The sequence below is a fragment of the Phyllobates terribilis genome, unplaced genomic scaffold (assembly GCF_046119375.1).
Source record: "Phyllobates terribilis strain yellow unplaced genomic scaffold, ASM4611937v1 Scaffold_5__5_contigs__length_657084704, whole genome shotgun sequence".
NCBI classification, from domain to species: domain Eukaryota; kingdom Metazoa; phylum Chordata; class Amphibia; order Anura; family Dendrobatidae; genus Phyllobates; species Phyllobates terribilis.
This window is the reverse complement of record NW_027362765.1, coordinates 634,513,049-634,534,958: the sequence shown is the minus strand read 5'-3', so window position 1 is coordinate 634,534,958 and position 21,910 is coordinate 634,513,049.

Below are 21,910 nucleotides of genomic sequence, written 5' to 3'. Positions count from 1 at the left end.
CTTGATGCTGCCAAGTGCTTGAATGCCCGTCAGGCTAGGTGGGCACTTTTTTTTCGCGGTTTAATTTTTCTGTTACTTACATCCCGGGTACTAAGAATGTTAAAGCTGATGCGTTGTCTCGCAGCTTTTCTCCCATGGTCGGTGCTGAGGAGGAGGAGAGCATTTTACAAGAAGGTGTTGTGATTGCTGCATTGGACTCCGTTTTGGAAGATGAGATTCTTAAAGCACAGGAGAATGCCCCATCTAACACTCCCCATAGGAGGTTGTTTGTGCCTAGGACCTTTAGGAGAGATTTGTTTGTTGAGTGTCATGAGTCTCGGTTGGCAGGTCATCCAGGAATTTCTGAGACCAAGAGACTTGTGGGTCGCAGTTTTTGGTGGCCTGGATGGCAGAAGGAAGTCATTAAGTGGGTGCGTCAATGTACTGTGTGTGCTAGATCTAAGTCTTCTCATACTCCTGCTGCGGGGTTGCTTTGCCCTCTCGAGGTTCCTAGTGCACCTTGGACACATCTGGCTATGGACTTTATTACTGACCTTCCCTCCTCTGAGGGTTTCACGGTCATCTGGGTGGTCGTGGACCGTTTTAGCAAGATGTGTGGCTTGGTTCCCTTCATCAAACTGCCCTGCGCTAAGACACTCACTAAGGCCTTTGTCAAGGAAATTGTCAGACTCCATGGTGTTCCTACTGACATTGTTTCTGATAGGGGACCTCAGTTCGTGGCTCGTTTTTGGCGTGCCTTTTGTGACAGGTTGGGAGTTCATTTGTCGTTTTCATCTGGATATCATCCTGAGTCTAATGGCCAGACAGAAAGGAAGAATCAGGATGTTGAGCAGTTCTTGCGTTGTTTTGTGGCAGACAATCAAGAGGATTAAGAGAGTGAAAGTTCTCCTTGTAGCGGGAGTCTAAAAGTGTCACCAACCAGTAATGACTGTCACCCAACATTTTGACAACGCGAGGGTCACGGTTAAGGCAACGTAACATAAAGTCAGCCATGCGTGCCAGACTGGTAATGGGCAAGACTTCCGTGTCCTCACCAAGATGACAACTGACCATGCTCTCCTCCTCCTCCTCCCCCCTGTTCTCAGGCCACCCACGATGAACCGAGGGTATGACAGTTGTACAGGTACTACAGTCTACAGCGCATGATACCAGCTCCTGTTCTTCCTCCTCCTCCTCTCCCTCATTGTCCACCAATGCACGTTGGGATGAGATGAGGCTGGGCTGTGTGTAATCGCCCGCTATGGCTTCTTGATCCATCTCATCATACTCTGGCTGCAATGCCTCCTCTTTAATTCTCTGCAGAGAGCATTGCAAAAGACAGACAAGTGGGATGCTGATGCTAATGATGGCGTCATCGCTACTCACCATCTTGGTGGACTCCTCAAAGTATGTCAGGATGGTACATATGTCAGACATCCAGGTCCACTCCTGAGGTCTTATGTGTGGAGTCTGACCTGAATATCGACGGCCTTGTTGCAGCTGGTACTCCACAGCTGCTCTCTTCTGCTCACAAATCCTTTGCAACATGTGGAGGGTAGAGTTCCAACGTGTGGGGACATCACACACCAGTCGGTGTGACGGAAGCTGCAAACGCTGCTGCAACACAGCAAGAGCGGTGGAAGCTGTAGCCGACTTGCGAAAATGAGCTGACAGGCGGCGTACTTTCACGAGCAGATCTGGCAACTCGGGGTACGATTTAAGAAACCGCTGAACCACGAGGTTAAGCACATGAGCCAGGCATGGCACGTGTGTGATATCGCCTCGCCTCAGTGCCGCCACCAGGTTACGGCCATTGTCACACACGACCATGCCTGGATGTAGGTTCAGCTGTCTCAGCCACAGATCTGCCTGCTCTTTCACAGCTGTCCACAACTCACAAGCAGTGTGAGGTTTATCATCTAAGCTTATGACTTTCAGCACAGCCTGTTGCCGCTTGGCTGAGGCAGTACTGCAGTGCTTCCAACTTGTAACTGATGTGGTGATATCTGAGATGGAGGCTGAACATGAGGAGGAGGAGGAGGAGGATGATGCGCAGGAGCTGTACACTGTGGGGGAAACTCTGACTGACATAGGGCCCGCAATCCTCGGTGTGGGGAGGATGTGTTCTGTCCCAAGGTCCGACTGGGTCCCAGCTTCCACTATGTTTACCCAGTGTGCCGTCAGGGAGATGTACCGTCCCTGGCCACAAGCACTTGTCCACGTGTCCGTTGTCAGGTGGACTCTCCCAGTAATTGCGTTGTTGAGGACACGGTAGATGTTTTGGGACACGTGCTTGTGTAGTGCAGGGATGGCACACTGGGCAAAATAGTGTCGGCTGGGGACCGCGTACCAAGGGTCGGCCACCGCCATAAGGTTGAGGAAGGATTCCGTCTCCACCATCCTAAAAGGCAGCATTTCCAACACAAGCAGTCGTGAAATGTGCGAATTTAGGACTGTGGCCTGTGGGGTGTTGGCTGCGAATTTGCACTTTCGTTCAAAGGTCTGGGATATGAACAATTGAACGCTGCGGTGGAATGTGGACGTGGATGCTGTTTCTTGAGAAACTGCCATAACAAGTGAAGACTGAGAGAAGGGGGCATCTTTGCATGCAGTATGGACAGGGGATTGCCTTGCACGCACAACAGTGGGTTCTCTTACACGCACAACAGCGGAAGAAGCAGTGGTGACACTCGCTGACACTGGTCGTGGACCCTGGGGTTCGCCCCACAAAGTCGGGTGCTTTGCTGCCATGTGCCTGATCATGCTGGTGGTGGTCAGGCTGGTAGTTTTGTCACCCCTGCTGATGCTGGCCTGGCAGGTGCTACAAATGGCTTTTTTGGGGTTATCAGCAGAGTCTTTAAAAAAATTACAGACTCTGGAAGACCTACCGGTTGTACTGGCAACGTCCCTCGTGTTGGTGTTACGGGGAACAGTTGACCGCCGTCTGTCCGCGGCCACCACACTGCTTCTTCCTGCCTGTTGGGGTACTCTGCCTCCCTCCCCCTGTGTGCTTCTGGCCTTACTTTGCGTGTCCTCCTGCCATGTTGGGTCAGTTACTAGATCATCCACCACCTCCTCCTCTTCCACTTCCGCACCACAGTCCTCCTCCTCACTTTGTGGCAATTGTGTCTCGTCATCCTCCACCTCTTGTGACACATTGCCAGCGACGCCTTCCTGTGGCTGTGGCTGTTCAAATATTTGGCAATCGCTACATGGGATCTCCTCTTCCACCACTTCAAGCGGAGCAGGCGAGGGGCCCAAATATGGAAATGGACCAGTGAACAGCTCTTCAGAGTGTCCAACTGTGGGATCAGTTGCTGTCTGACGACACTCGGCATGGTGGGAGGAAGGAGCATCAGGGTGAGGCGGAGTATGCAGTCGAGACTCACGGCTACTAACACTTGACCGTGTGGAAGACAGACCTGAGGTGGTGGTGCCCAGGTGACTGGAAGTATCATCTGCTATCCAATTAATAACCTGTTCACACTGATCAGTTTGCAATAGTGGTGCTGTTGTGTGCTTCCCTAGTAATTCGGTCAAGAACTGGGAGCGAGAAGATGTGGCTATTGGTTGTGGCACATTTTCACCTTGTCCACGGCCCTGTCCTCTACACGCACCATCACCAGAACGTCCAGTTCCACGTCCCTTTCCACGCGCCTTACCCATTGTAAATGAAGTAAAATAGCTTACACTCGCACTATCAATGGCAAAAGGGTAATAAAAATGAGATTTGAACCGTGGAAGAGGAAAACCACAGTTCTAGTTATCAGGCCTACACCAGAATCTTTTAAACAGATATATTTGTGTCTGAACAGTCAGCGAGACACTCAAACTGTTTTTTTTATGGAAAAAAGGCAAAAAAGTGGATAATACAGAGATTTGAACCGTGGAACTGCAAAACCACATTTCTAGTTATCTGGCCTACACCAGACTCTTTTAAACAGATATATTTGTGTCTGAACAGTCAGCGAGACACTGAAACTGTTTTTTTTTTAAGCAAAGAGGTGGATTACACCCAGATTTGAACCGTGGAAGAGGAAAACCACAGTTCTAGTTATCTGGCCTACACCAGACTCTTTTAAACAGATATATTTGTGTCTGAACAGTCAGCGAGACACTGAAACTGTTTTTTTTTTAAGCAAAGAGGTGGATTACACCCAGATTTGAACCGTGGAAGAGGAAAACCACAGTTCCAGTTATCAGGCCTACACCAGAATCTTTTAAACAGATATATTTGTGTCTGAACAGTCAGCTAGACACTCAAAAAAAAAATTTTTATGGAAAAAAGGCAAAAAAGTGGATAATACAGAGATTTGAACCGTGGAACTGCAAAACCACAGTTCTAGTTATCTGGCCTACACCAGACTCTTTTAAACAGATATATTTGTGTCTGAACACTCACAGGCACACTCAATTTTTTTTTTGTGGGGGGGGGGGCGGGAAATACCAAAAGGTTAATAAGACTGGTATTTGTACAGTCTGACTGAGGAAAAAAAAAGAAAGAAGAGGATTTAGATGAAAAAAAGGATTTTTCCTAGCCCCTGAGACCTGGGGCTAAGTCTAGCAATTTGAAAAGCAGCACACCGGACTGTAATGCAGTGTTTGTTGGTTTAACCACTGCGTCTCCTATACAGCCTGCCTGATATCTGGGATGGATATTAGTCCTGAGAAGGACTGTTTGTTTGATTTTGCAGGCTTTAGAGACCCTACACTACCTATTTCGCAGTATAAATCTCTCCCTAGCTCAGCAGCACTCTCCCTACGCCGTCTGATCAGGAGCGACTGTGTCCAAGATGGCGGCACCCGGTTTTAAATACTTGAGGTGACTCTGTGCGGCTCTAATCACTGTAATGCCCACAACCAACATGGCTGCGGCATTACAGTGACTGGCTGGCAATCCCTGCATGTTCATTGGCTCTGTAAAGAGCGCCAAATGTGCAGGGCGGAGACCCGAGCTCCCGCCCGAGTAACCCGGAAATGCTCGGTGCTCGCTGAACATCCCGAGTAGTGAGATGCTCGGGCGAGTACCGAGCAGTGTCGAGCATGCTCGCTCAACACTACAAGGGATCAAATAATTATTTTCTTCACTGTACATAGTACCCTGGCCACACGCGAATGAAAAAAATTTGTATATGTGTTTTATGCTAAAGAATTAATTTGGTCGCTTGGATTTCTAGCACATGCATTATTGTACGATGGAAATCCCTTAATAAAACTTCATATTTCGGGAACCACTTCCAATTTAAAAAAAAATAATTATGTTTCTGGATTCCCCGCATTTAAATACATATTTCATAAGCAGGTTGATTCTGTGTTGTAGCATTAAGTTTTGAGTTAATCAGAAAACAACAGATCAGTAGAAGCTGTGTTGGTAATGGCAGAGCCACAGTAAATCGGACTCACCTCAACATTAAGCTCTTTATGTAGTAAGATTCTCCTAACGTTGCTCTCCAGTGTCCAGCGCTGTTCTTCTCCTCTTCTCAGTGACATCACCGCTTTGCAGACTGTCCGGGTAACACTGCGCTCTGCATGACCAGGAATTGTCTTTTACAATATAAGCCTGTGCAGTGTCAGAACAAGCATCCATATTATTTAATTGTGAAAGAGACTTCTGACTCATGCATAGAGCATAGAACGAGCCAGCTAGTTTCAATTGCTGTGATGTCACTGTGAAGTGGGACAGAATGGCGCTGGACACCAGGGAAAGCAGCAGAAGGTGAGTTTTTTCATGAATAAAAAAACTTAGTGGGGATGATTCTTTAAAGAAGAACTTCCAATATTATATTGCCTAAACATGTGTAAGGCTGTGTGCCCACTATGCGTTTTTTAAGCGTTTCCGCAGCAGCAATTCCACTGCAGAAATGCTTAAAAAAACACTTGGTAGAAGGTCTGCCATGTTCCCCAATGATAATCCACATGTGATTATCATTGCGGAAAAATCCGCAGCACAATTATTTTGCGTAATCGCGGCATTTTCGCTGCCATTGACTTGCATTGAATCGCTTAATATCCGCATGACTACATGTGCACATGCAGATATTAAGCGATTCAATGTGCAGATGGTACCCGGGTCTGGAGAAGAGGAGACTTTCCTCCAGACCCGAGTACCATAGTACTTGTAAAAAAAAGAATTTAAAATAAAAAAATACATTATACTCACCTTCTGATGGCCCCAGTCTCCATAGCGATGCGTCCTGGCTTCCCGGCTGCTCGCGATGGTCTAAAAGGACCTGCCATGATGTCATTTAGTCATGTGACCTGTCACATGACTAAATGATGTCATGGCAGGTCCTTTTAGACCACCGCGAGCCGCCCAACACACCGGAAGCACCGGAGGAAACCGGGGGCCATCGTAAGGTAAGTATAATATTTATTTTTTACCATTCTTTCGGTCACACTATATAAATCCATGCCGGTTGCATGGATTTATATAGTGTGACCAAGTTGTCAAGCACTTTCCAAGTGATGCTAAAATCGCTTGGAAAAGCGCTTGACAACCTGCATGCGGAAATGCATGTGAAGAACGCTTCACATCCGCATATCCCTGGCAGGAAAAACGCATGTACAATCCGCATGTACAATCCGCATGTACAATCCGCATGTACAATCCGCATGCGTTTTTTCTGCCAGGGAAATGCAGAAACGCTCAAGAAAAAATCCGGAGCATTTCTGCATCGTGGGCACATAGCCTAAATGTGTATAGTGTAATGTAATGTAAGTGTGTTAATATACTTACTGATCGTCTTCTTCCCTGGTTTCCAGCACCATTCCGGGTCTCGTCTCACTCATGTGACTTCTATACTGACTTTCTGGATTACATTGTGATCTACAGTATGTGTGAGCCAGAAGTCGTTTCCACAATGTAAGTCAGAACAACAAATGTTTTAAAAATAATTTTGTTTCCATTTTTTCATCCTTTACATATCAGTAACATGTCTATTGATCCAGTGATTTCCATAATTCCACAACTTTTCCTTCTTGATATTGCAATTTGAATGTTGAAGTGTGTACTTGCAGCAAATCTGTCACCAATTAAATGACCTATTAGACCTGATGAGGCTGATGTACTTAGTTTGAAAATGCTAGAATACACACCTTATTAGTTTAGCTAAATCTGAACTCATTTTAATATTATGTAAGGAAACTTCTACACAAATGATTATACAGCCATTTTAAACTGGATTTTCAAAGCAAGTACACTAGCCTCAAAAGGTCTATTTAGGACAATTTTAATGCTAAAACTAGTAGTATGACGATATAGGTCCTAGTGCAGCAACAAAAAGCTATACTTGATTTTTAATAATCTGATGTAGCTGAGCTGAGAAATAAAGCTTTAAAACTCCATGCAAATTAGCAGCGGTGTGCATTGGGAACTGTTGATGTATTCAGAGTAGATCGACACATCCCTAATATACTTCCAATTTCTGTGTCCTGCTGTAGAAAACCCAATTAGTCTGTAGCAAAAATGTAGCATTACATGAAAGTATTAAAGGGAATTTGTCAGTAGGATAAACCCTCCTAAGCCATCTATATGGACATGCAGGTCATAGAAAGCTGAATGCAGAATAAAATGATACCTTGATATTTGCGATCCAAGGTGTTATTCCAGAGAAATCCACAGTTTTCCTATATGTAAATGAGCTGTTAAGATCTATGGGCCAGGCGTGAATCTGCCTCCAGAGCTTATTTTAAATGAAAGGTTACCAGTGTGAAACATGTGATGACAGACAGTCTGCTCTCCTGAACTTGATGTCTGACACTTATAGCCATCCTTTCATTTAAAATAAGCTCTGGAGGCAGGTTCTCATAGAGATCTATGTCCTGACCATAGATCTTAACAGCTCATTTACATATTAAGAAAAAAGTGGATTTCTCTGGAATAAGGCTATGTGCCCACGTTGCATTTATGAAGCAGAAAATTTCTGCTGCATAAATGCAAGTCCTCTCCCGGAAAAACGCATGCGGAATTCCGCACGCGTTTATCGCGCTTTTTTCGCGCGTTTTTCACGCGTTTTCCACATGCGGAATTGCCTTGCGTTTTTTATGCATTGGACAAAGGCAATTCTGCATGCGGAAACGCAAAATTAAATGACATGCTGCGGATTTTTGAACGCGGCATAAACGCTGCGGAAAAATCCGCAGCATGTGCATAGAAGTTGCGGAAACCCATTGGGGACCATGGGGTGCGGGTTACCAAGCATTTTACAAGCGTTTCCGCTGCGGAAATTCCGCATCAAAAACGCTTGAAAAACGCTACGTGGGCACACAGCCTAAGACATCAGATCACAGATATCAAAGTATCATTTTATTCAGCTTCCTATGACCTGCATGCCCATGTAGATGGCTTAGGAAGGTTAGTCCTACTGACAGATTCCCTTTAAATAAAGCTTGTATAAAAGGCCAAGGACACAACAAATTTTTGAGAGTAGAAAAATCTTGAATATTGACCTAACCCAAATATTAGTGACATATTATGCATGAATACGTTTTAGGGAAAAATAACTGCAATGGACAGTGCAAACAATAACATACAGTAATGTCAAGGTAAAATATACAGTACAGACCAAAAGTTTGGACACACCTCATTTAAAGATTTTCCTGTATTTTCATGACTTTGAAAAATGTACATTCACACTGAAGGCATCAAAACTATGAATTAACACATGTGGAATTATATACTTAACAAAAAAGTGTGAAACAACTGAAAATATGTCTTATATTCTAGGTTCTTCAAAGTAGCCACCTTTTGCTTTGATGACTGCTTTGCACACTCTTGGTGGCTACTTTGAAGAACCTAGAATATAAGACATATTTTCAGCTGTTTCACACTTTTTTGTTAAGTATATAATTCCACATGTGTTAATTCATAGTTTTGATGTCTTCAGTGTGAATGTGCAATTTTCAAAGTCATGAAAATGCAGAAAAATCTTTAAATGAGAAGGTGTGTCCAAACTTTTGGTCTGTACTGTATATCTATATATATATATATATAGATGTTCTCGGAGTGCTTAGGGGGGTGCCAGACGAATTCAAGGCCCGAGACCAAGTGAAGGCGGGATTTGAGTCCATATTATCCATAATAACCATTAACAAGAACATAGATTGGATAAATTACATATATTATAACTAGTGTTGAGCCACCCCCGTAGTGTTCGAGTTCGGTTCGGTTTGTCGAACACCCGTGTGTTCGCCGAACTGTTCGTCGAACACCTTCGAACACCGTTAAAACCAATGGCAGGCAAACAAAAACACATAGAAACACATAGAAAACACCTTCAAAGGTGTGCAAAAGCTGACAAACTGCTCAGAAGACATAGCTAACACATGGAAAAGTGACAAGTACATATAGTCATGCGAAAAGAAAAGAGGTGGAGGAGTAAAAGGAGGGGGAGACACAGATATAGGCATGTCATGCCCTTCTAAAATCCAAAAAGTGAGAAGCCGACACGGCCAGTCCGTTCCTGCCTGTGCCACCTCCGTTTGTGGACCCTGACGGCCAGCCCCCCTCTCCCAATACTGGTGCCTGTCCGCTGGTGGGTCGAGCGAGCCCCCCTGTGGTGGAGGCAGCTCTAAGCTTTTTAATTTAAATTGTCTCTCTAATTTGAATGAATACACTTTAAATCCTTTTACAAGGATCTATTGAAGGGCAAGTCTCATGCCAGCAGCCGCGTAATTCCAGCTCCAGTAGCGTCCACTAAAGCTGCTGCAGTTAAAAAGCTTTTATAAGGATCGAGCTCGGCTGTCCACCGCAAGGCATCCTACTGCCAGTCCCAGCCCCTATGCCTTGGGGTGCCTCCTGATGCTCTTCACTGAGTATCCCGTGGTCCCGAAGCATTTCCTTTGAAAAAATTAAGTGTCCAAACTACAGGTGGTGTAGCTTGCTTAACAGCCGGGATAATCCGCTGACTTGCAGACACTGCTACTAGGCACAAAGTATTTCCTGGGCTAGATGCAGTTAAAAATTTGTAATTAGATACTCTCGTTGGATGCTGAGAAAGCATTCCATAGAGTCTCCTAGCATGCCATATATTATTATCTTAAAAAGCTTGGGGTAGGGGTCTAGGGGACCCTTTTATAGCCAAAATCACGGCCCTATATCGCAATGCGTCACCTAGGCTGAAGATAAATGGAACTGTAGCACCCCGAGGGCTCGGTTGCTGCAGAGGTATTGCACCTCACCCAGAGGTGTGATATCTCACTCTCAGGTAAGGATGGAGTGTGGATCAGGACCCCGACACCTGCATGCATTACACCACACTGCCGTGGGGCAGGGCGACCAATATGCCCCTGAGATGGGCACGACAGTCCCTGTCCCTGGCTGGAGTGGGGGGAGGGAACACTGAGGAAGGGGAACCCTGTAGTGCAGGAGCAGGGAGGAAGCAGTTCCTGGGTGCATTGAGAAGGGAGTATAAAAGGTGGGCACCATTTTAGTTCAGTGCAGAGAAGTCTGAGCAGAAGTGAGAGGGAGCAGGGGCTCTGCATGAGCTCTGCTCCGGAGGCGGGTCCAGTAACAGAGGCCCAGGCCTGGAAGAGGGAGAAGGAAGGAAGAGGAGCGGAGAAGGCTCCAGGAACGAGGAACGAAGGGATCCCAAGGGTGTGGATGGGCGAGTCGCCAGCCCACGCCCGAATCCACCTGCGTGGAGGGGTCAGGCCAAAGGGGGAGACCGGTCCCCAAAACTAGTGGAGGCGGGAAACGACCCTCAGCTAGAAACCGGAGGCTGTGACATTTTATGTGGCGCAGCCCCTTGCTACACCCGCTAGGAGGGCAGCACATAGGGTCAGGGAAACTGGCGCCAAGTTTACCAAGAGGAGGCCCGAGGCAGCCGGACAGAAGGGTTGGTAAGAAAGGCCAGACAAAGGACACACAAAGGGGGTCCTGTGAAGCGCTCCAAAGTTATCTGGGAGTTGTCTGAGCCCCTCACCTGGTGAGCACAGTACGATGTGGGCAGCCGTTACCTGCAGAAGTGGTCTGGATAATAAGAACTGTGAGTAAAGGCCCTGGACTGCATCACTAACTCCGTGTCGTTACTGCTGCTGCCCTGCACCATCACCCCCATCCTCCGCATACACTGCCCTGAGGCTATACTCCTCCCGTGGGGAGTTATGCTATGCTCTGCTGCACCCACAACACCAGCCTCAGCTTTCTGCCCTGCAGCGGCGGTTCACTCTGACCGCAATCCACGGGTGGCGTAGTCTGACATTTAAACATCAAAACCACATAAATAGTTCCGCCACTGCTTTGACCGCCCTGAGCCACGGAACCGGGTCGCCGCCACGGAGACTACAACCACCAGCATCCACCAAAAAGGGTCCGGCTCCGGATGTCCCAAGGCCCAGGGGGCGCGTCAGAACATTTTCATCACCTTTTATAATCACCAATGGGACAAGGCAGGGATGTCCTCTGTCCCCTCTCTTATACATCCTAGTGACGGAGCACCTGCTCTCATCAATTCGCCGTAACCCCAATATTAGGTGGATTGAGGTGGGAGGCACAGAGTACAAGTGCTCTGCATTTGCTGATGATGTCAATCACATATATCCATCAGCAGGCTGTTATGGCTGAAATAGATCACTTTGTTACATGGTCAAATTTTAAAATCAATACAGCGAAGTCTGAGGCCCTCGATGTCTCCCTCCCCAAATCCATACAGGATTCCATCCAGTCCAACTTTCCCTTTGCCTGGCCCTCACAGGGTATCAAATTCTTAGGAATTCCTATTCATAGAGACCTCTCCCGTCTATGTTATCTTAATTTTGGGCCCTTTATTGAACAACTCCATACAGACCACGGTTGGCAAGTTAGAACTGTAAGATTCACTACGTGAACCACTGGTGTTTTGTGGAAAAGCACATGTACACTGTGTTCCAAATTATTATGCAAAAAGTGTTTAGGAGTGATAAGGGAAGAATTTGTTTGTCAGTTAAACTCATTGATGGTGATGTGTGTCAGGGCTCTTTATATCACTGTAAGCAATTGCAGACACCTGTGCTAATTAGTTTGGCAGGTGTGTCCAATGAACGGCAAGACTACTTAAGAAGGCTGTCCCACATTATTAAGCAGCCTATATTTTCTGCCAAAATGGGAAAGAAAAAGGATGTGTCGGCTGCTGAGAAGCAACAAATTGTGGAGTGTTTAGGTCAAGGCATGACTACAATCAACATTGTGCGATGATCAGGATGAAGTGTCTTGGCAATCAAGAAGTATGTAGCTGATTCACAGTACACACGTGTGCGTGCTGATAAGGGCAAATTGAGGACTCTTTCCTACAGGCAATTACGTCAGGTTAAAAGAGCAGCGGCAAAAAAGCCTTGTCATAGCAGCAGACAAGTTTTTGAAGCTGCTGGTGCCTCCAACGTCCCCCGAACAACAAGATGCAGGGTCCTTCAGAGGTTTGCAGCAGTGCGTACGCCATCCTGTCGACCTTCTCTATCCACTGCACACAAGCAGAAATGGCTCCAGTGGGCCAAACATTACATGAAGACTGATTTCAAAACTGTTTTGTTCACGGATGAGTGCTGTGCAACGCTCGATGGTCCAGATGGATGGAGTGGAGGATGGCTAGTTGATGGACACCCCACGCAAACACGGCTACAGCGCCAACAAGGAGGAGGTGGAGTAATGTTTTGGGCTGGAATCATGGGGAGAGAGATTGTCGGCCCCTTTAGGATCCCTGAAGGGGTAAAGATGAACTCCATAATGTATGTGGAGTTTCTCAAACAGCACTTCCTGCCATGGTTCAAGAAGAAGAACCGTGTATTCCACAGCAAGATCATTTTCATGCATGATAATGCACCGTCTCATGCTGCACATAACACATCTGCATCTCTGGCTGATATGGGCATAAAAGGGGACAAACTTCTGGTGTGACCCCCATGCTCCCCTGACCTCTACCCCATTCAGAACCTCTGGAGCATCATCAAAAGGAGTGTCTATGATGGCAGGAGGCAGTTCACATCTAAGCAACAGCTCTGGGAGGGTATTCTGTCCTCATGCAAAACAATTGAAGCAGAAACCATCCAAAACCTGACAAATTCAATGGACGAGAGAGTTCAGAAGCTCCTTTCGAACAAGGGGTCCTATGTGCAAATGTAACATCACCTAGAATAAAGTTTTGAGTTGAAAACTGTTTGATTTCAGTTTCTAATAACCTGCTAATGCTTATGATTTCAAAAATGAACATTTTTTTGGTCTTTATTAAAATGAAAAGGTTGATCGAAGAGTGTGGGGGATCTAAGAGTGTGGCAACCCAGTAGTCAGGATTACTTCGAATTCTGACAATCTGAGGGTCATGTTGCAGGTAGTGCAGCAAGAAGGCACTTATGTGTCTTGCGCATCTCGGAGCCCCAAAATTATTTTCCGGGCTAGATGCAGCTAAAAATTATTATTAATTTTAAATCTGGTGGAGCTTAGTATAGACGGCCTAATAGAATCAGTACTGCACACTGCTACAAAGCCCAAATTATTTTCTAGCCAAGATACAGATAAACATGATTAGTAATTTTTAATCTGGTGGAGCTTAGTATAGATGGCCTAATAGAATCATTACTGCACACTGCTACAAAGCCCAAATAATTTTCCAGCCAAGATACAGATAAACATGATTAGTAATTTTAAATCTGGTGGAGCTTAGTATAGATGGCCTAATAGAATCATTACTGCACACTGCTACAAAGCCCAAATAATTTTCCAGCCAAGATACAGATAAACATGATTAGTAATTTGAAAGCTTAAAACGGTTGGTGAGGTGATTTTAACTAATCATCAAGCTTTTACTCTCCCCAGGATGACACAGGGGTAGAAAAGTCGTTTCGGATCCATGATTTGTTCATCTTTATGAACGTGAGTCTGTCTACATTATCAGTGGAGAGCCGCGTGCGCTTATCTGTCAGCACACCATCAGCAGCGCTGAACACACGTTCAGACAGAACGCTGGCTGCGGGGCATGACAAGATCTCCAAGGCGTAAGTGGCGAGCTCCGGCCATTTATCCAGATTGGAAGCCCAAAAAGAGCAAGGGTCCAGTGACACAGTCATGGCTTCAATGTTTCCTTTTAGATACTCCTGTACCATCGTCTCTAGGCGTTGACTATGTGTCAGACTTCTTGTCTCCTGTGGCCTTGCAAAGGATGAGCTAAAAAAGGGGTGAAATGATTCCGCAAAATTGATGTTACCAGCAGATACTGTGTTTCTGTTACGGTTTGAGTGCTGAACACTCGTCGGTCCCACGGTTGGCAAGTTGGAACTGTGAGATTCACTACGTGCACCACTGGTGTTTTGTGGAAAAGCACATGTAACATTCTGCAACAGTCTCTGCTGATACTCCTGCATGCGTGCATCCCTTTCTATGGCAGGAATTATTTCTGCAAATTTACTTTTGTACCGGGGATCTAAAAGTGTGGCAACCCAGTAGTCAGGATTATTTCTAATTCTCCCAATTCGAGGGTCATGTTGCAGGTAGTGCAGCAAGAAGGCACTCATGTGTCTTGCGCATCCAGGAGCACCAAGGCCCAAGACTCCATGGTGTTCCTACTGACATTGTTTCTGATAGGGGACCTCAGTTCGTGGCTCGTTTTTGGCGTGCCTTTTGTGACAGGTTGGGAGTTCATTTGTCGTTTTCATCCGGATATCATCCTGAGTCTAATGGCCAGACAGAAAGGAAGAATCAGGATGTTGAGCAGTTCTTGCGTTGTTTTGTGGCAGACAATCAGGAGGGGTGGTCTGAATTTCTGCCACTTGCTGAGTTTGCTCTTAACAACCATACATCCTCTTCTGCTGGTTGTTCGCCTTTTTTTTGTTGTTCTGGGAGACATCCGTCTTTTGGGTCATTCTCCAAATTGGTATCAGCTGTTCCTGAGGAGGAGAGTTTTTCCGGTGACTTGGAGAGAGTTTGGACGGATGTGCGTGGTAATCTTCAGGAGGCTAACAAAAAATCTAAGAGGTACTTTGATAGGAAACGGCAAGAGGTTTTGTTTGCTATTGGTGACATGGTTTGGTTGTCCTCTAAGAATCTGCGGTTGAGGATTCCTTCTAAAAAATTGGGTCCCAAGTTTGTAGGGCGCTTTAAGGTGCTTCAGGTAGTTAACCAATCTGCTGTTAGGTTGGAGGTTCCCACCTCCTGGAAGATTAATCCGGTGTTTCATGTTTCTCTGTTGAAAAGAGCTTGTGTGTCGGATGGAGACGTCTCTGCCACTGTTCCTCCGGTGGTGGAGGACGGAGAATACGAAATTTGCCGTATCCTAAATTCTAGACGGTATAGAGGGAGTGTAACGGGTCTGGGAGGCGGAACCTCTGAGCAACTTATACAAGGGGGCGGTCCTTGTAAGGAAGCGGGTGGCGACCAGGGAAGACAGGCAGGCAGTCACAGCAGGTGACCGGGACAGTCTCTGGGTAAACGGGCAGGAGGTCACGGCAAGTGACCGGGACAGTCTCTGGGTAAACGGGCAGGAGGTCACAGCAAGTGACCGGGACAGTCTCTGGGTAAACGGGCAGGAGGTCACAGCAAGTGACCGGGACAGTCTCTGGGTAAACGGGCAGGTACGACCTGTGACGGCTGAGCCTCCAGGTAGGCTAGCAGGCAGATGGCAGATGAGTGCTCCCAGGTGAGCAGGCGAGAGTCTCTGGATAGGCAGGTGGTCACAGCATGTGACGGCGGAGCCTCCAGGTAGGCTAACAGGCAGGTAGCAGATGAGCGCTCCCAGGTGAGCGGGCAAGAGTCTCTGGACTGGCAGGTGGTCACGGCACGTGACGGCGGAGCCTCCAAGTAGGCTAACAGGCAGGTAGCAGATGAGCGCTCCCAGGTGAGCGGGCAAGAGTCTCTGGACTGGCAGGTGGTCAAAGCACGTGACGGCGGAGCCTCCAGGTAGGCTAACAGGCAGGTAGCAGATGAGCGCTCCCAGGCGAGCGGGCAAGAGTCTCTGGACTGGCAGGTGGTCACAGCACGTGACGGCGGAGCCTCCAGGTAGGCTAACAGGCAGGTAGCAGATGAGCGCTCCCAGGTGAGCGGGCAAGAGTCTCTGGACTGGCAGGTGGTCACAGCACGTGACGGAGGAGACTCCAGGTAGGCTAACAGACAGGTAGCAGGTGAGCGCTCCCAGGTGAGCGGGCAAGCTGCTCCATAGACAGACTGACAGGTGTCGGAAGGCAGACCGTCGGACCTCAGGCTAGCAAGCAGGAAAGCGGATGACAGGCAGGAATCAGGCAGCAAACTGGCAGGAGACTGGCAGGTATCTGGCAGGTAACAGGCAACGGGACCTGAGGGCTGAAGCAGAGTAGTGAACAGTGCAACAACATTGCTCGGGCACCTCCATTTTGGAGGAGGTGCCTTATATATGGAGGGATCCTCCGGCCATTGGCCGGGGACTCCTTAGGGCGACGCGCGCGGCCCCTTTAAGAGAGGGGGAGCGCGCGCGCGCACGCCCTAAGCACAGTGACCGGGTGAGAGCGGGCGCTGCAAGCAGAGCGGGAGGAAGCCGCCGGGCACGGAGCAGAGAGGTGAGGGGAACAGCGTCCCTGCCTAGCCGAAGGCAGGGACACCGACGCTACAGAGAGTTTGCAGTATCTCGTCGCTTGGAAAGGTTTCGGACCCGAGGATAACTCATGGGTGAGGGCGGATGATGTTTCTCCTTCCAGACTTGTCAGAGCGCTTCACAAGAGGTTTCCTGATAAGCCTGGGCCTAGGGGATCCGGAGGATCCTCATAGAAGAGGGGGTACTGTTAGAACTCTCCTGTTAGGTTTTTTCTATCTTGCTGGTCACATGACCTTGTTTGCCTATTTAATCCTGCTCCGCCCTCCTGGCCTTGCTGGACTTCATTGTAATTTCTACTCTTAAGTTAACCTGGTGCTTAGTTACCTTTCTCAGTCTGTTTAGCTTGGTCTTCGAACCTTTATGTTCTATGTTGTGTGTTTGTCTTTTACTGCTACAATTTCTACTAGGAGGTGCCCAACTTTATCCCAGTCCCTAGTTCTTGTAGGGATCCCTCCCTTGCATCTATAGGTCTTCGTACAGACTAGCCGAGGACTTTAGCGGGTCTGATCGCAGGATCAGGTTCCCTGTTACATCGTAGGGATCTAGCTTAGATCTATTGTAGGGACAGATCTCCTTTCTTTCCTTAGTGCTTGTAGCAGATCATAACATTGTCTGGGTTAGATGCAGAAAAAAATTATATTCAGTTTGCAACCTGATGGAGGTCAGTATAGATGGACTAATAGAACAAGTCTCACACAGTGCTAGAAGGCCAAATATTTTTTCAGAGCTAGATGCAGAAAAAAATTATATTCAATTTGCAACCTGATGGAGGTCAGTATAGATGGACTAATAGAACAAGTCCCACACACTGCTAGAAGCCCAAATATTTTTTCAGAGGTAGATGCAGAAAAAAATTATATTCAGTTTGCAACCTGATGGAGGTCAGTATACATGGACTAATAGAACAAGTCCCACACACTGCTAGAAGGCCAAATATTTTTACAGAGCTAGATGCAGAAAAATATTATATTCAATTTGCAACCTGATGGAGGTCAGTATAGATGGACTAATAGAACAAGTCCCACACACAGCTAGAAGCCCAAATATTTTTTCAGAGGTAGATGCAGAAAAAAATTCTATTCAGTTTGCAACCTGATGGAGGTCAGTATAGATGGACTAATAGAACAAGTCCCACACACTGCTAGAAGCCCAAATATTTTTTCAGAGGTAGATGCAGAAAAAAATTATATTCAGTTTGCAACCTCATGGAGGTCAGTATAGATGGACTAATAGAACAAGTCCCACACACTGCTAGAAGGCCAAATATTTTTTCAGAGCTAGATGCAGAAAAAAATTATATTCAATTTGCAACCTGATGGAGGTCAGTATAGATGGACTAATAGAACAAGTCCCACACACTGCTAGAAGCCCAAATATTTTTTCAGAGGTAGATGCAGAAAAAAATTATATTCAATTTGCAACCTGATGGAGGTCAGTATAGATGGACTAATAGAACAAGTCCCACACACTGCTAGAAGCCCAAATATTTTTTCAGAGGTAGATGCAGAAAAAAATTATATTCAGTTTGCAACCTGATGGAGGTCAGTATAGATGGACTAATAGAACAAGTCCCACACACTGCTAGAAGCCCAAATATTTTTTCAGAGCTAGATGCAGAAAAAAATTATATTCAATTTGCAACCTGATGGAGGTCAGTATAGATGGACTAATAGAACAAGTCCCACACACTGCTAGAAGCCCAAATATTTTTTCAGAGGTAGATGCAGAAAAAAATTATATTCAGTTTGCAACCTCATGGAGGTCAGTATAGATGGACTAATAGAACAAGTCCCACACACTGCTAGAAGGCCAAATATTTTTACAGCGCTAGATGCAGAAAAATATTATATTCAATTTGCAACCTGATGGAGGTCAGTATAGATGGACTAATAGAACAAGTCCCACACACAGCTAGAAGCCCAAATATTTTTTCAGAGGTAGATGCAGAAAAAAATTCTATTCAGGTTGCAACCTGATGGAGGTCAGTATAGATGGACTAATAGAACAAGTCCCACACACTGCTAGAAGGCCAAATATTTTTTCAGAGCTAGATGCAGAAAAATATTATATTCAGTTTGCAACCTGATGGAGGTCAGTATAGATGGACTAATAGAACAAGTCCCACACACAGCTAGAAGCCCAAATATTTTTTCAGAGGTAGATGCAGAAAAAAATTATATTCAGTTTGCAACCTGATGGAGGTCAGCATAGATGGACTAATAGAACAAGTCCCACACACTGCTAGAAGCCCAAATATTTTTTCAGAGCTAGATGCAGAAAAAAATTATATTCAATTTGCAACCTGATGGAGGTCAGTATAGATGGACTAATAGAACAAGTCCCACACACTGCTAGAAGCCCAAATATTTTTTCAGAGGTAGATGCAGAAAAAAATTATATTCAGTTTGCAACCTGATGGAGGTCAGTATAGATGGACTAATAGAACAAGTCCCACACACTGCTAGAAGCCCAAATATTTTTTCAGAGGTAGATGCAGAAAAAAATTATATTCAGTTTGCAACCTCATGGAGGTCAGTATAGATGGACTAATAGAACAAGTCCCACACACTGCTAGAAGGCCAAATATTTTTTCAGAGCTAGATGCAGAAAAAAATTATATTCAATTTGCAACCTGATGGAGGTCAGTATAGATGGACTAATAGAACAAGTCCCACACACTGCTAGAAGCCCAAATATTTTTTCAGAGGTAGATGCAGAAAAAAATTATATTCAATTTGCAACCTGATGGAGGTCAGTATAGATGGACTAATAGAACAAGTCCCACACACTGCTAGAAGCCCAAATATTTTTTCAGAGGTAGATGCAGAAAAAAATTATATTCAGTTTGCAACCTGATGGAGGTCAGTATAGATGGACTAATAGAACAAGTCCCACACACTGCTAGAAGCCCAAATATTTTTTCAGAGCTAGATGCAGAAAAAAATTATATTCAATTTGCAACCTGATGGAGGTCAGTATAGATGGACTAATAGAACAAGTCCCACACACTGCTAGAAGGCCAAATATTTTTTCAGAGCTAGATGCAGAAAAATATTATATTCAGTTTGCAACCTGATGGAGGTCAGTATAGATGGACTAATAGAACAAGTCCCACACACAGCTAGAAGCCCAAATATTTTTTCAGAGGTAGATGCAGAAAAAAATTATATTCAGTTTGCAACCTGATGGAGGTCAGCATAGATGGACTAATAGAACAAGTCCCACACACTGCTAGAAGCCCAAATATTTTTTCAGAGCTAGATGCAGAAAAAAATTATATTCAATTTGCAACCTGATGGAGGTCAGTATAGATGGACTAATAGAACAAGTCCCACACACTGCTAGAAGCCCAAATATTTTTTCAGAGCAAGATGCAGAAAAAAATTATATTCAATTTGCAACCTGATGGAGGTCAGTATAGATGGACTAATAGAACAAGTCCCACACACTGCTAGAAGCCCAAATATTTTTTCAGAGGTAGATGCAGAAAAAAATTATATTCAGTTTGCAACCTCATGGAGGTCAGTATAGATGGACTAATAGAACAAGTCCCACACACTGCTAGAAGGCCAAATATTTTTTCAGAGCTAGATGCAGAAAAAAATTATATTCAATTTGCAACCTGATGGAGGTCAGTATAGATGGACTAATAGAACAAGTCCCACACACTGCTAGAAGCCCAAATATTTTTTCAGAGGTAGATGCAGAAAAAAATTATATTCAATTTGCAACCTGATGGAGGTCAGTATAGATGGACTAATAGAACAAGTCCCACACACTGCTAGAAGCCCAAATATTTTTTCAGAGGTAGATGCAGAAAAAAATTATATTCAGTTTGCAACCTGATGGAGGTCAGTATAGATGGACTAATAGAACAAGTCCCACACACTGCTAGAAGCCCAAATATTTTTTCAGAGCTAGATGCAGAAAAAAATTATATTCAATTTGCAACCTGATGGAGGTCAGTATAGATGGACTAATAGAACAAGTCCCACACACTGCTAGAAGCCCAAATATTTTTCAGAGGTAGATGCAGAAAAAAATTATATTCAGTTTGCAACCTCATGGAGGTCAGTATAGATGGACTAATAGAACAAGTCCCACACACTGCTAGAAGGCCAAATATTTTTTCAGAGCTAGATGCAGAAAAAAATTATATTCAATTTGCAACCTGATGGAGGTTAGTATAGATGGACTAATAGAACAAGTCCCACACACTGCTAGAAGCCCAAATATTTTTTCAGAGGTAGATGCAGAAAAAAATTATATTCAGTTTGGAACCTGATGGAGGTCAGTATAGATGGACTAATAGAACAAGTCCCACACACTGCTAGAAGACCAAATATTTTTTCAGAGCTAGATGCAGAAAAATATTATATTCAATTTGCAACCTGATGGAGGTCAGTATAGATGGACTAATAGAATGATGCTATGCCCAAAAGGTTTTACTTCACTAGGTGCAGTAAAAAAATTGGTATTCTATACACAGGTAGTGTAGCTTGCAACACAGATAGGCTACTCCACTGACTAACACACTCTGCAATAGGCCAAAAAGGATTAGCTTTGCTAGATTTAGCCAAATGCTGTGAAAAAAACTTGCACAGCACTGGCACAGACCTGCCTGGAAAAAACTGATAGGAACTGATGTAACTTAGTCCTGAAAAGGACTGCAATTACAATTAGTCTTTACTCCCACAACCTATCTATTTAAGAGCACAGACCTGCCTGATAAAAGTCGTAGGAAATGCTGTAACCTAGTCCTTAAAAGGACTGCAATCACAACTATTCCCTACTCCCAAACTATCTGTAGATTTGTGCGAAAATTGGCTTGAAATTAACAAGGTATAGCGCACACAGCAACAGCGGTGCCGTCTAACACGCAGCTGCAGCAGTGAGAAAATGGTGGCGACGGGGAAAATGGCTGGGTCTTATAGGGGAAGGACATGTGACATACACTGCCAATGACACATGCCCTTGCTTGTGTGAAAAAAAGCAGTTCGCTCCGTGTGTGCGCTGCTGATAGGCTGACAGATTGAACCTCCCCACTGTAAATGCGGGAAAAAGAAAAAAAAAAATGGAGATCTTCATTATTCCTGCAGAGATCCATCCTCTGCCTCTCCCCCCGCCCCGCTGTACACTCAAACTGCGTATTAACATTAATTTTCATCATTACTGAGAAAAAATCCAGTTATGATTTTGATGCACGAACAGTTATCGAACATAACCTCGAACAGCCGAATTTTTTTCAAATCGTTCGTGTTCGCTGAACGGCTCGAACACCGCCCAAAGCAGCTCTAATTTGAGATTGGCTAACAGTTCGTGTCGAACAACGCTCATCTCTATTTATAACCAACAAAGATTTGTCAATTACACCAAATGTGCCTTACAAGGGATAGCTGACCAAC